Source organism: Nomascus leucogenys, unplaced genomic scaffold (genome assembly GCF_006542625.1).
Source record: "Nomascus leucogenys isolate Asia unplaced genomic scaffold, Asia_NLE_v1 Super-Scaffold_638, whole genome shotgun sequence".
NCBI classification, from domain to species: Eukaryota; Metazoa; Chordata; class Mammalia; order Primates; family Hylobatidae; genus Nomascus; species Nomascus leucogenys.
Genome location: NW_022095786.1, coordinates 135,087 through 145,384, shown reverse-complemented (window position 1 = coordinate 145,384; position 10,298 = coordinate 135,087). Strand labels below are relative to the sequence as shown.

Here is a 10,298-nt window from a genome sequence, read left to right as displayed (position 1 = left end):
ATTGGCAGAAACAGAGAGCACCAAAGGGAAAACTGAACTTCCCTAATTTTTGGGAAACAGCAGATTGGAAACAGATGGGCTCCAGCGTTTTCCGTGTGTGAGGTCATTGTCCCAGGTAGCCTTACTCAGAACCACATTTCTTGTCAGCAAAACAGAAGTCAAACGATATTTCTACCTTCCAAGAGAGTAGAACATAAAGTCAGATTTTCTCATGGATTCCCACAAGTTCAAGAAACTTTCATGGCCTTATTTAACTGCTTAAGCATTTCAACTAAAAAATTATTTGTCTTTTAAATACGCAGGAATCTGGAAAAATTTTAACCAGAAAAAGTTGGAATTCTAAAGTAAAAAACGCATAAGGCCATAAAAATTTTTTACAGCTTTTAATTTAGATGTCAACTGGGGAAAAATAAACATTCTCTGAAGTTTGCTTTTATACCATTAAAGATTTACTTTTTATTACCAGCAATACAGGGCGACTTATTCAGGTTGAATCTTGAAGGTAAACTTTAACTTAATTTTATTTTTATTTATTTATTTATTTATTTTTTTTTTTGAGACAGAGTCTCGCTCTGTTGCCCAGGCTGGAGTGCAGTGGTGCAATCTCGGCTCACTACAAGCTCCGCCTCCCGGGTTCACGACATTCTCCTGCCTCAGCCTCTCCGAGTAGCTGGGACTACAGGTGCCCGCCACCACGCCCGGATAATTTTTTTTATTTTTAGTAGAGACGGGGTTTCATCGTGGTCTCGATCTCCTGACCTCGTGATCCGCCCGCCTTGGCCTCCCAAAGTGCTGGGATTACAAGCATGAGCCACCGCGCCCGGCCAACTTTAACTTAATTTTTAGTGTTGGCTAATTTTTAAGCATTTCTCAGTCACCTACCATGATTTCATCTCAGAAACCAAAATCTCAATTTCATTTAGACCTTTGAAACATTAAAACAGAAGATTAAATGCTTCAAAATAATATTTATGTAGAGACTTACATATGTGGACCAGGAATCTCCATGTATTACAAAGTTTATGAGAACATAACACATGTCGATACACACATTTAATTTTTAATTTTTAATTTTTTATTTTTATTATGATACTTTAGGTTTTAGGGTACATGTGCACAATGTGCAGGTTTGTTACATATGTATCCATGTGCCATGTTGATTTCCTGCACCCATTAACTCGTCATTTAGCATTAGGTATATCTCCTAATGCTGTCCCTCTCCCCTCCCCCAACCCCACAACAGTCCCCGGAGTGTGATGTTCCCCTTCCTGACACACATTTAATTCTGCAATGAAAACTTACAACAAATAAAACTAACAAATCAAGAAAATTTTGTAGGTTACACATTTTATGTCTAAAAATATAGGTATTAAACACTCAAGGATGGATAAAAGAAATCACAAGAGAAAATAGAAAATATCTAGAGACAAATTAAAAATATGAAATACCAAAAGTTAAGAGATACATCAAAAACATTACCATAAGGGAAAAATTTATAGCTATAAATGATTATAAAAATAAGATACCGAATCAACAACTTTACTCCTAAGGAACTAAAAACAGAGGGAAAATGAAGGACTATTAAAGAGGGACAACTAAAAGCTAGCAAAATTAAAAAAATTATAAAGATAGCAGTGGAAATAAGTGAAATAGACAATAGAAAAACAATATCAAAAATCAACAAAGCCGAGTTTGTTCTCTGAAAAAGATCAAAACTGACAAAATTTTATCCAGATTGACTAAGAAAAAAAGGGAATACTCAAATTATTAAACTCAAAAATAAAATGAGTACATTACTGACAAATTTTTGGAGTAAAAAAGGGATGTAGGAGAGTACCATAAGGAACTATACACTAAAAAATTGAATAGCCTAAATAAAATGAACAAATTCCTAGAAACAAAAAAACCTACTAAGACTGAATCAGAAAAGTTGAATAAACCTATTCAACAAGGAGATTCAGCAGGAAGATTGCGTCAGTAATCAAAAACCCAGCAACAAAGAAAAGCCTGGACCAGGTGGCTTCACTGTTGACTTCTACCCAATGTTTAAAGCGGAATTAACACCACTTTTTCTCAAACTTTTTCAAAACATTGAAGAGTAGGTAATGTTTTCTAACTTATTCTAGGAGGCCAGTATTACCCTGACACCAAGCCAGACAAAGGCATCATAAGAAAACTACAAACAAACATCCCTTATAAATGCTGATGCAAAAATCCTCAACAAAATAGAGCAACTCAAACTTAGCAGTACATTAAAAGGATTATACACTATGAATGAGTATAATTGATTCCTGAAAAAAAAGTATGTTCCAACACATGAAAATCAGCATAATATCACATTAACATAAAGGAAAAAACTCTCATGTGATCATCTTAATCAAAGAAAAAGCATTTCAAAATGTAACCCACATTCATGATAAAATATACTTCATAAACTATAAAAAGAAAGAAAACACCTTAATATAATGTTATACAAAAAACAAAAACAAAAAAACACACAGCTAACATGGTGAAAGACCAAAAGCTTTTACCCTAAGAGTGAAAACAAGGTACCTGCTTTTACTACTTCTATTTAATACAGTACTGAATGTTCTAGTTAGTTAAAACAATAAGGTGAGTAAAATAATAAAAGATATTCCAATTTTTTAAAAAGTAAAATTATCTGTTTGCAGATGACATAACCTTGTATATTAAAAATCTTTTAGTTTCTGTGAGATAAACTGTCAGATGCAATAAATAAAATTCAGCAAAGCTGCAGGATAAAAAATCAATACACAAAAATCAGTTGTATTTCTACAATAACAATAAACTTTCTGAAAAAGAAATCAAGACAACAGTATCATGTATGATAGCATCAAAATAATAAAATACTTAGAAACCCACTTAACTAAGGAAATGAAAAACCTGTACAGCAAAATCTATAAACATGGCATGAAAGTATTAAAGATGACATAAATAAATGAAAAGACATCATGTGTTTATGGACTGGAAGAGAAAATCTTGTCAAGGTGCCATTGTTATCGATAGTCATCTACAGATTCAATAAAACCACTATAAAAATTCCAATATTTTCAAAAATAGAAAAACCTATTCTAAAATTCAGATGAAATCTCAAAAATCCCCAAGTACCCAAATCAATCTTCAAAACTAACAAAGTTAGAGGACTAACACCTCCTGGTTTCAAACTTCAGTACCCAAAACAATGCTGTACCAGCATAGTGACAGACACAAAGACCAATGCAATAGAAATAAGGAACCAAAAAAAATGGTCATGATTTTAACAAGGGAGTCAACACTATTCAAAGGAAAAAGGAGGGTATATTTTAAATGGTGTTAAAAATGGATATTTACATCTATCTATCTATCTATCTATCTATATGTATATATATTCCAAATTAGCTTTTTGCCCGTCATGTGTGTTGCAGATCTATTTCCCCAGTCTGTTGACTTTTGACTTTGAGGCATTTTTCTCTCATACGAAGTTTTAATTTTTATGGAGTCAAATACATCAGCCTTCTGTTCAGTGACTTCTTCATGGGTATGGTGTTTCAGTTTAGGATGATAAAGAAGCTGTAGATATGGATAAATTAGATAAATTCGATGGTTGGACAACACTAAATATACTGGATGCCACGGAACTGTACATTTAAACATGGTTAAAATGTTTTAAGTTTTATGTTATATATATATTACCACCAAAATAGGGCCAGGCTTACAGGTTTATATGTTAGGGGTTTGGAGTACCTCTAACATTTATTCCCTTCCAGGGGAATAATTTATAAGCACCCACACAAGAAAAGTAGATACTGACTTCACAAATCTCCTTACAAGTCCCACAGCAGGGGCAGTCTGGGAAAGCAGAGGTGGAAAAAGTCACATAAACGAGGTCAATGTGAGACCTCCCATCCCCTACTCTGGAATCAGATGGAGGAGGCATGCATGCAGGCTGAGCTGGAGAGATGAGCTGGGGTGGGCAGAAAGGTCCTCCATGACCCTAGACCTGAAGTGCTCCCACATGCTCTCAGGCATGTATCAAACGAAGAAATCAGGCTAGGAAGGTAACACAGCTACTTGTATACAGGGAGCGATGAAGTATCTGAGCTGCACAAGTGATGCACAAGGAGATGGAAGCAGTCTGACCTTCACACAGTGACCTGGCTCAAATAATTTCGGGCTCTCATTAATCAGGTAAGCTCCTCTTTCTCTCTGAGGTAAGTAAACTTGAGGGGGTAAAGTGGGAGTTGGGGATAATGGAAAAGAAAGCCTGGTAGTATTTCTTCTCTGTTATAAATAAAAAGTAAAACATAAATGTCATTTCTCAGGGCCCAAATGTTAGGTGAAAAAAATGTTTGTCATCTGAGTCATGTGACGTGGACTTTAGCAGAGCAGTATACACCTGGTCATTTATCCTTTCCCTCTCACTGAATGTCACCTCAAGTGGCCAGCACGTCTGTGAAGGGCAGAAACTGGGACAGCCAAGCAGCTGGAAGAGGCCAACTAGGAAGTACCCGATGCCCACTCCATAGTGGACTCCACACTTAAAAGACAAGATCAGCAAGTTTCAGGCTGCCTCACTAGTTATCCCCTCAAATAAAAAAAATAAAAGTAACCCCTCCAGGGAACATGTGTGTGTGTACACACAAAAGTACATGCTCACAGCTACATGCAAAGGTGATAGGCTGGGAAGGAAGAAAATCCACCTCTGAACACCAGTTACTTGTGAGGAAGGGGCAGGTGAAGCCAACTGTCAGAATTACTCACCTTTTCAACAGACGAGCTTGCATCAATTTTGGCAGTTTCTCATAAAAAGGCAATTTTCACTCCTTGGGTGATCACCCAGGTCCTGCAAAACTGAGCCACCAACAACCACCTGCACCACTTCCCATGAGACCAAAAATGGCTTCCTCAAAGTTCAGCCCTCCCACTTACCTCCCATTCCTGTCCCATGCAGGGGGCTGCCAGCCTCCTGGGGTACAGGGGTCCAGGCCAAACCCAACCCACAGATGGTTGGTGAAACCAGCATGTATCCAAGGGACTTGCCCCCACCTGGGCCGTGTGCCCACTGCATAGATAGGCCTGTGCTTGCTCCCCTAGGACAGAGACACTTTTCTTCCTTTGGAATGAGGGGTGGGGAGATTTGATGGTGTCCTGTACAGGTTGGATGTTAATCTGATGTGGTCCTCTTGGAAAAGCTTGCCTGAGTTCGGCGCTTTCTCAGCACGTGGTGTTTGCTGCCCCTTCAAGCTGCAGTAGTCCCAGAAGGTAAGTGCTACTGCAACCTCCATTTACTGATGAGTAGAGGTCAGGTGATCTGCAGCCGGCCAAGCAGCTGCTAAGTGGCCAACAGGCTGGATCTGCATCTCACTTGCACAGGCCCTGCCTGGCTGCTTGGGCTGCCCTGAGACTCCCTCCTCCTCCTCCTCTTCCCTCCACTGCTCTCCTGGCTTCTATCCACAGCTGTGCTCAGGTGGGGAACACCTATGGATGCACCAGGGTGCAACTACTCAGACTCCAGCATGCAGAAGGGCCCCGGCTCCATGCTGTTTCCATAACCAAGCTCAACCTCATCTAGAGATTCAGCAAATCCAGGCCTCCCTGAATTCCCTGCAAAACCAAACTGAACCCTACAAACCCCACTACACTGGTTAGCTGTCAGTCCCAGCCCCTGCTCCCTCCTGGGCCCCTGTCTGTACGCTTCTGAGGTCCTACAAGAATGTTGGGATCCTAAGCCGACTCTCACCCAAAGAGGTAACCAACCAGGGACCTCCAGGGTTAGAGAACATACCTAGACAGGTTATGCTGCCTGTAGGCTTGATGTCCTTCCCTAGAGCACGCCATGCTTGCCAGGCTGGAAAGGGGGCTCCAGAAACTTGGAAACCTGGGCCTGTAGCTGGCATGTGGAAAAGAGACCTGGAAAAGTACCACTCCTGTCCATGAAGCCCCCACATGGAACCAGGTAATTGGGAAATACACGAGCACCAAGCCTGTCCCCCACTCAGACACAGGTGGGAACTGCAGTGGTGACTTGCCCCCTCTGCCAGTCTGGCTGTGCCACTACAGGAGGGAGGAACGTCTAGCCCCACAAGTGAGTGGAGACACTAGGTGTGGGCAGGTTCCAGTGGTTGCTGCAGCTGCACCTTCCCAACCAGGTCCATGCAAGACCATCTCAGATGGGTGCACACCTGGGTTGGGCAAGGACACCCCTCAGACAGTGAGAGCCACTGAGGAGGGCTGTCACAGAGGCCCCTTTTCCTGCTCCTAGAACAGGTTAGGGGAGTATGGGGGACCTCTCCCACCTCCCAACTTCTTCCAGGAGCCACTTCTTTCGAGATGAGACACTCTCCTGCCTGCCTGCCTGTTCCCCATTGGGCTGCAATAGACCATTGCCAACATTCAGAGAAAAAGGGGCCTCACCTGTTTTCCCAGACACGTCGAAGGCAGGTGGTCATGCCCAGGGGACCTGGGGTAGAACATGTACATCTGCCTACCCCTAGGCTACACTGGCTTCATCTTATCTGTGTGATGGGAGGGCGAAGACACCATCACACAGGCCATGGACAAGTTCTACAAGAGCCAGGGAGAAGAGCGCTGTCCTGGCATGCTGCCCAGCACCCAGCTCACACACACACCTCTTATTTGAAGCTTCCCAAAGCAGGCTTTTGCAGTCCAGGCTCCCTGAGAAGCCTGGGGAGGAGACTCTGCCAGGCTGAAGGGCCTGTCCCCAAAGGTGCCACCCTCACCAGGCTCATCCTGACAATCTTGGATGATTTTTGCCCTGAAGTTTTGGAGTGGGGGACAGGAAGACAGCAGACACCGTGCATCACCCACCTTTCCAGAGAGCATCAGTCCTCCAGACTGGGGCAGAGTCAGACCTCCACTCAGGCGTTTTTCTCACTGGTTGCCACTTGGGAGAAGCAGCATTTGTGAGCACCTGCCTGTCTCCCCAGGTCCTGCTCAGAAACCCCATCTGTGCCTTTGGAGAGACTGCCCTGAGCACACCGGCCCAGCAACCGCCATCTACAGCCCCCAGGACCTAATCTCCCTTCTACATAGGATTCAGTGCATGTGAGCATACACTGGGCTTGATTCCTGTCCAGTAGTCCCTACCAGACATCCCATGCCCACCTCACTAAGAGAATGAGGCCACACAAACACACCCAGGCTGTCATGGTGATGGAGTGGCTTGGGGTCCTACTTGCCTACCCTTCATTGCTGGTTCAGAGCCAGCTGTCTGACCACATTCTTACCCCGAGATGGGACTTTGGGGACATTTTCCACCAGGGTCACTGACCCCTTTTAAAGTTCCAGAAACAGAGGGCCAGCTGGTCCCCTAGAAGTTTGGTACATGGGATAAGCCAAGGCTTGCCTTCAGGAACAGGTTTTCCACCACGTCACTGCCCAAGGCCCAGGGCATCCCCAAGTTCATGTGACACCTGCTTGCCATGTCCACAGCCATGCTGACCCCTCCTGGAGCCACTGGAATGCTTGTTCCTGGGCATGTGATAAGTCCAGACAGCTTCAGCCTTGCAGGATAACTATGTGCATCTGGCAGCAGTAGCCAGAGGGCCCATGGAAAGTTGGAGGTGAAACCAGATGCTGTGAAAATACTTTATTAGGCAAAACTGCATACTATGAAAGCACTTTAAAATGCAGCAGGAGAGGTGAAGACACAAACGAACAAGTGCGTAGCCACACATGGCTGTTAGAACACAAGAATCCACACTGCTTCCACCCTTTACCTAGAAAAGGAAAGTTCTAGGCCACCTCCTCCTCAGCATGCTCCTCAAACTCCTCCTCCTCGGCCGTGGCATCCTGATATTGCTGATATTCAGACACCAGGTAGTTCATGTTGCTCTCGGCCTCAGTGAATTCTATCTCATCCATGCCCTCGCCCGTGTACCAGTGGAGGAGGGCCTTGAGCCTGAACATTGTTGTAAACTGCTGAGACACGCTTAAAGAGTTCCTGGATGGCTGTGTTATTCCCGATGAAGGTGGCAGACATTTTTAGCCCCTGGGGTGGGATGTCACAGATGGCTGTTTTTACATTGTTGGGGAGCCAGTCAGCAAAGTAGCTGCTGTTCTTATTTTGAATGTTCAACATTTGTTCATCCACCTCCCTCATGGGCATGCAACCCCTGAAAATGGCAGCCACCGTTAGGTAGAAGCCATGACGGGGGTCACAGGCAGCCATGATATTTTTAGCATCAAACATCTGCTGGGTAAGCTCAGCCATTTAAGGCCCGGTACTGCTGGCTGCCCCGGCTGGTCACTGGGGCAAAGCCAGGCATGAAGAAATGCAGCCGGGGAAATGGGACCACATTCACGGCTAGCTTCCGCAGGTCAGCATTCAGCTGGCCTGGGAAGCGCAGGCACGTGGTGACCCCACTCATGGTAACAGACACCAGGTGGTTCCGGTCACCGTAGGTGGGTGTGGGCAGTTTTAGGGTCCTGGAACATATGTCATATAGTGCTTCATTATCTATGCAAAAGGTCTCATCCGCATTTTCTATGAGCTGGTGGACTGAGAGGATGGCTTTATAGGGCTCCATCACACTGTCTGACACCTTGGGCGAGGGCAGGATGCTGAATGTGTTTATGATCCTGTCTGGGTAATCCTCCCGGATCTTACTGAGCAGAAGGGTACCCATCCCAGACCCAGTCCCCCAACCCAGGGAGTGGGTCAGCTGGAAACCCTGCAGGCAGTCACAGCTCTCAGCCTCCTTTCTGACAACGTCCATCACTGACTCCATTAGCCCCGTGCCTTCTGTGGCGTAGTGTCCCTTGGCCCAGTTGTTTCCAGCCCCACACTGACCTGTAAGACAGTACAGCCAGTCACTCGATGGCCAGGTGCCAGGTGTACAGTCATCAGTAGTCATCACCATAATGAAAAAAGGGCCAAGTGCCACGTGTGAGGTGAGAGCACCATTCGCCCTGCAGGTGGAGCAAATGAAACCCCCTCCCCCAGTTACAGGACAGCAGCTTCCCCTGTTAGGAATTAAATCAGGAGTCAAACCTGAGACGGGCTAACAGACCTCGCTGCAGGTGGAGCAAATGAAACCCCCTCCCCCAGTTACAGGACAGCAGCTTCCCCTGTTAGGAATTAAGTCAGGAGTCAAACCTGAGATGGGCTAACAGACCTCGCTGAGGGTGGCTCCTACCCATTTTCAGGGAAGGCAGTAGCCACGGCCTCAGCTCAGCTCAGCTCCCTGCAGGGAGTTTACATCAGTAGCTCCTCACCTTGAGGAGACACCCGGGCCTTCCTCCCAAAGCCCGTTTAGGAGAAGCAGATCGAACAACTCGACTCGGAGGATAGGAGGGTGTTCAGGGGCTCTGGCTCACAGTTCCCACAGCGATGACCTTGGGGCAACTCCTAGATTTTGAGCTGTCCTGACCCCAGTCCTCGCTGGCAGCTCACCGAAAAAGAAGTTGTCTGGCCTGAAGATCTGCCCAAAGGGTCCCGAGCGCAGAGTCCACGGTGCCGGGCTCCAGATCCACAAGCCTAGCGCGGGGCACGTACCTGCCACCTGAGTGGGGTGGGAGAGCATGAGCGAGGGGAGGGCCGCATTCCCAGGTGGGCGGTGGGGGAAGGAGAGGGTCTTACTGCTGGCCTCGTTGTAGTACACGTTGATGCACTCCAGCTGCAGGTGGCTGTCCCCATGGTAGGTGCCAGTGGAGTCAATGGCATGTTCATCAGAGATCACCTCCCAGAACTGCAAGAGATGGGAGGGGCCAGAGGGGCCAGGGCTGAGTCAGCGAGGTGCCCCAGCCCCTCTCCCACCCCCACCCTCATCCGCACCCCCATCCCTAGGCCACCGTGTCCCTGGGGTCCACCCCGGCCGCCTCGCCAGCACCCAGTTCCACCATATCCCCGGCAGAAATCCCAAGGGCCGCAATGCAGGGTCACCGCCCCACCACTGCCAACATCTTCCCTGAACACCCAGCAGGCCGGGGCTGGGCCGTCAGAGCCCCAGCTGCCAACCTTGATGCCAATCTGGTTCCCGCACTGCCCGGCCTGAGTGAGCACAATCTCCCCCATGGCAAAGGCGGGATTAGGGCGGCAGGAGAAACGCGAGAAAGAGGAGCAGATGCGCAGCGACCCAATCCGCCCCCCCACCACCCCCGCCGCCAACGCTTAAATATCCTCGCGCCCACCTCACTCAGCCTTGGATTGGGCTCCCAGAATAAGCAACAGCTTTGCTTCCATACAGGTGCACCCACCTGTGAATCCCTTGGCGTTGAACGTCTGTTGGAGAGCTCAGGTGTCCTTGCTGTGGTCTTTCCACGTTGGGGAAAGCTGC

General features: G+C 46.5%; 1 pseudogene; it reads right to left on the bottom strand.

The window, feature by feature from the left end:
- Positions 1–7,755: 7,755 nt before the first annotated feature.
- LOC115833691 lies at positions 7,756–10,036 on the bottom strand (annotated as a pseudogene).
- Positions 10,037–10,298: the final 262 nt, after the last annotated feature.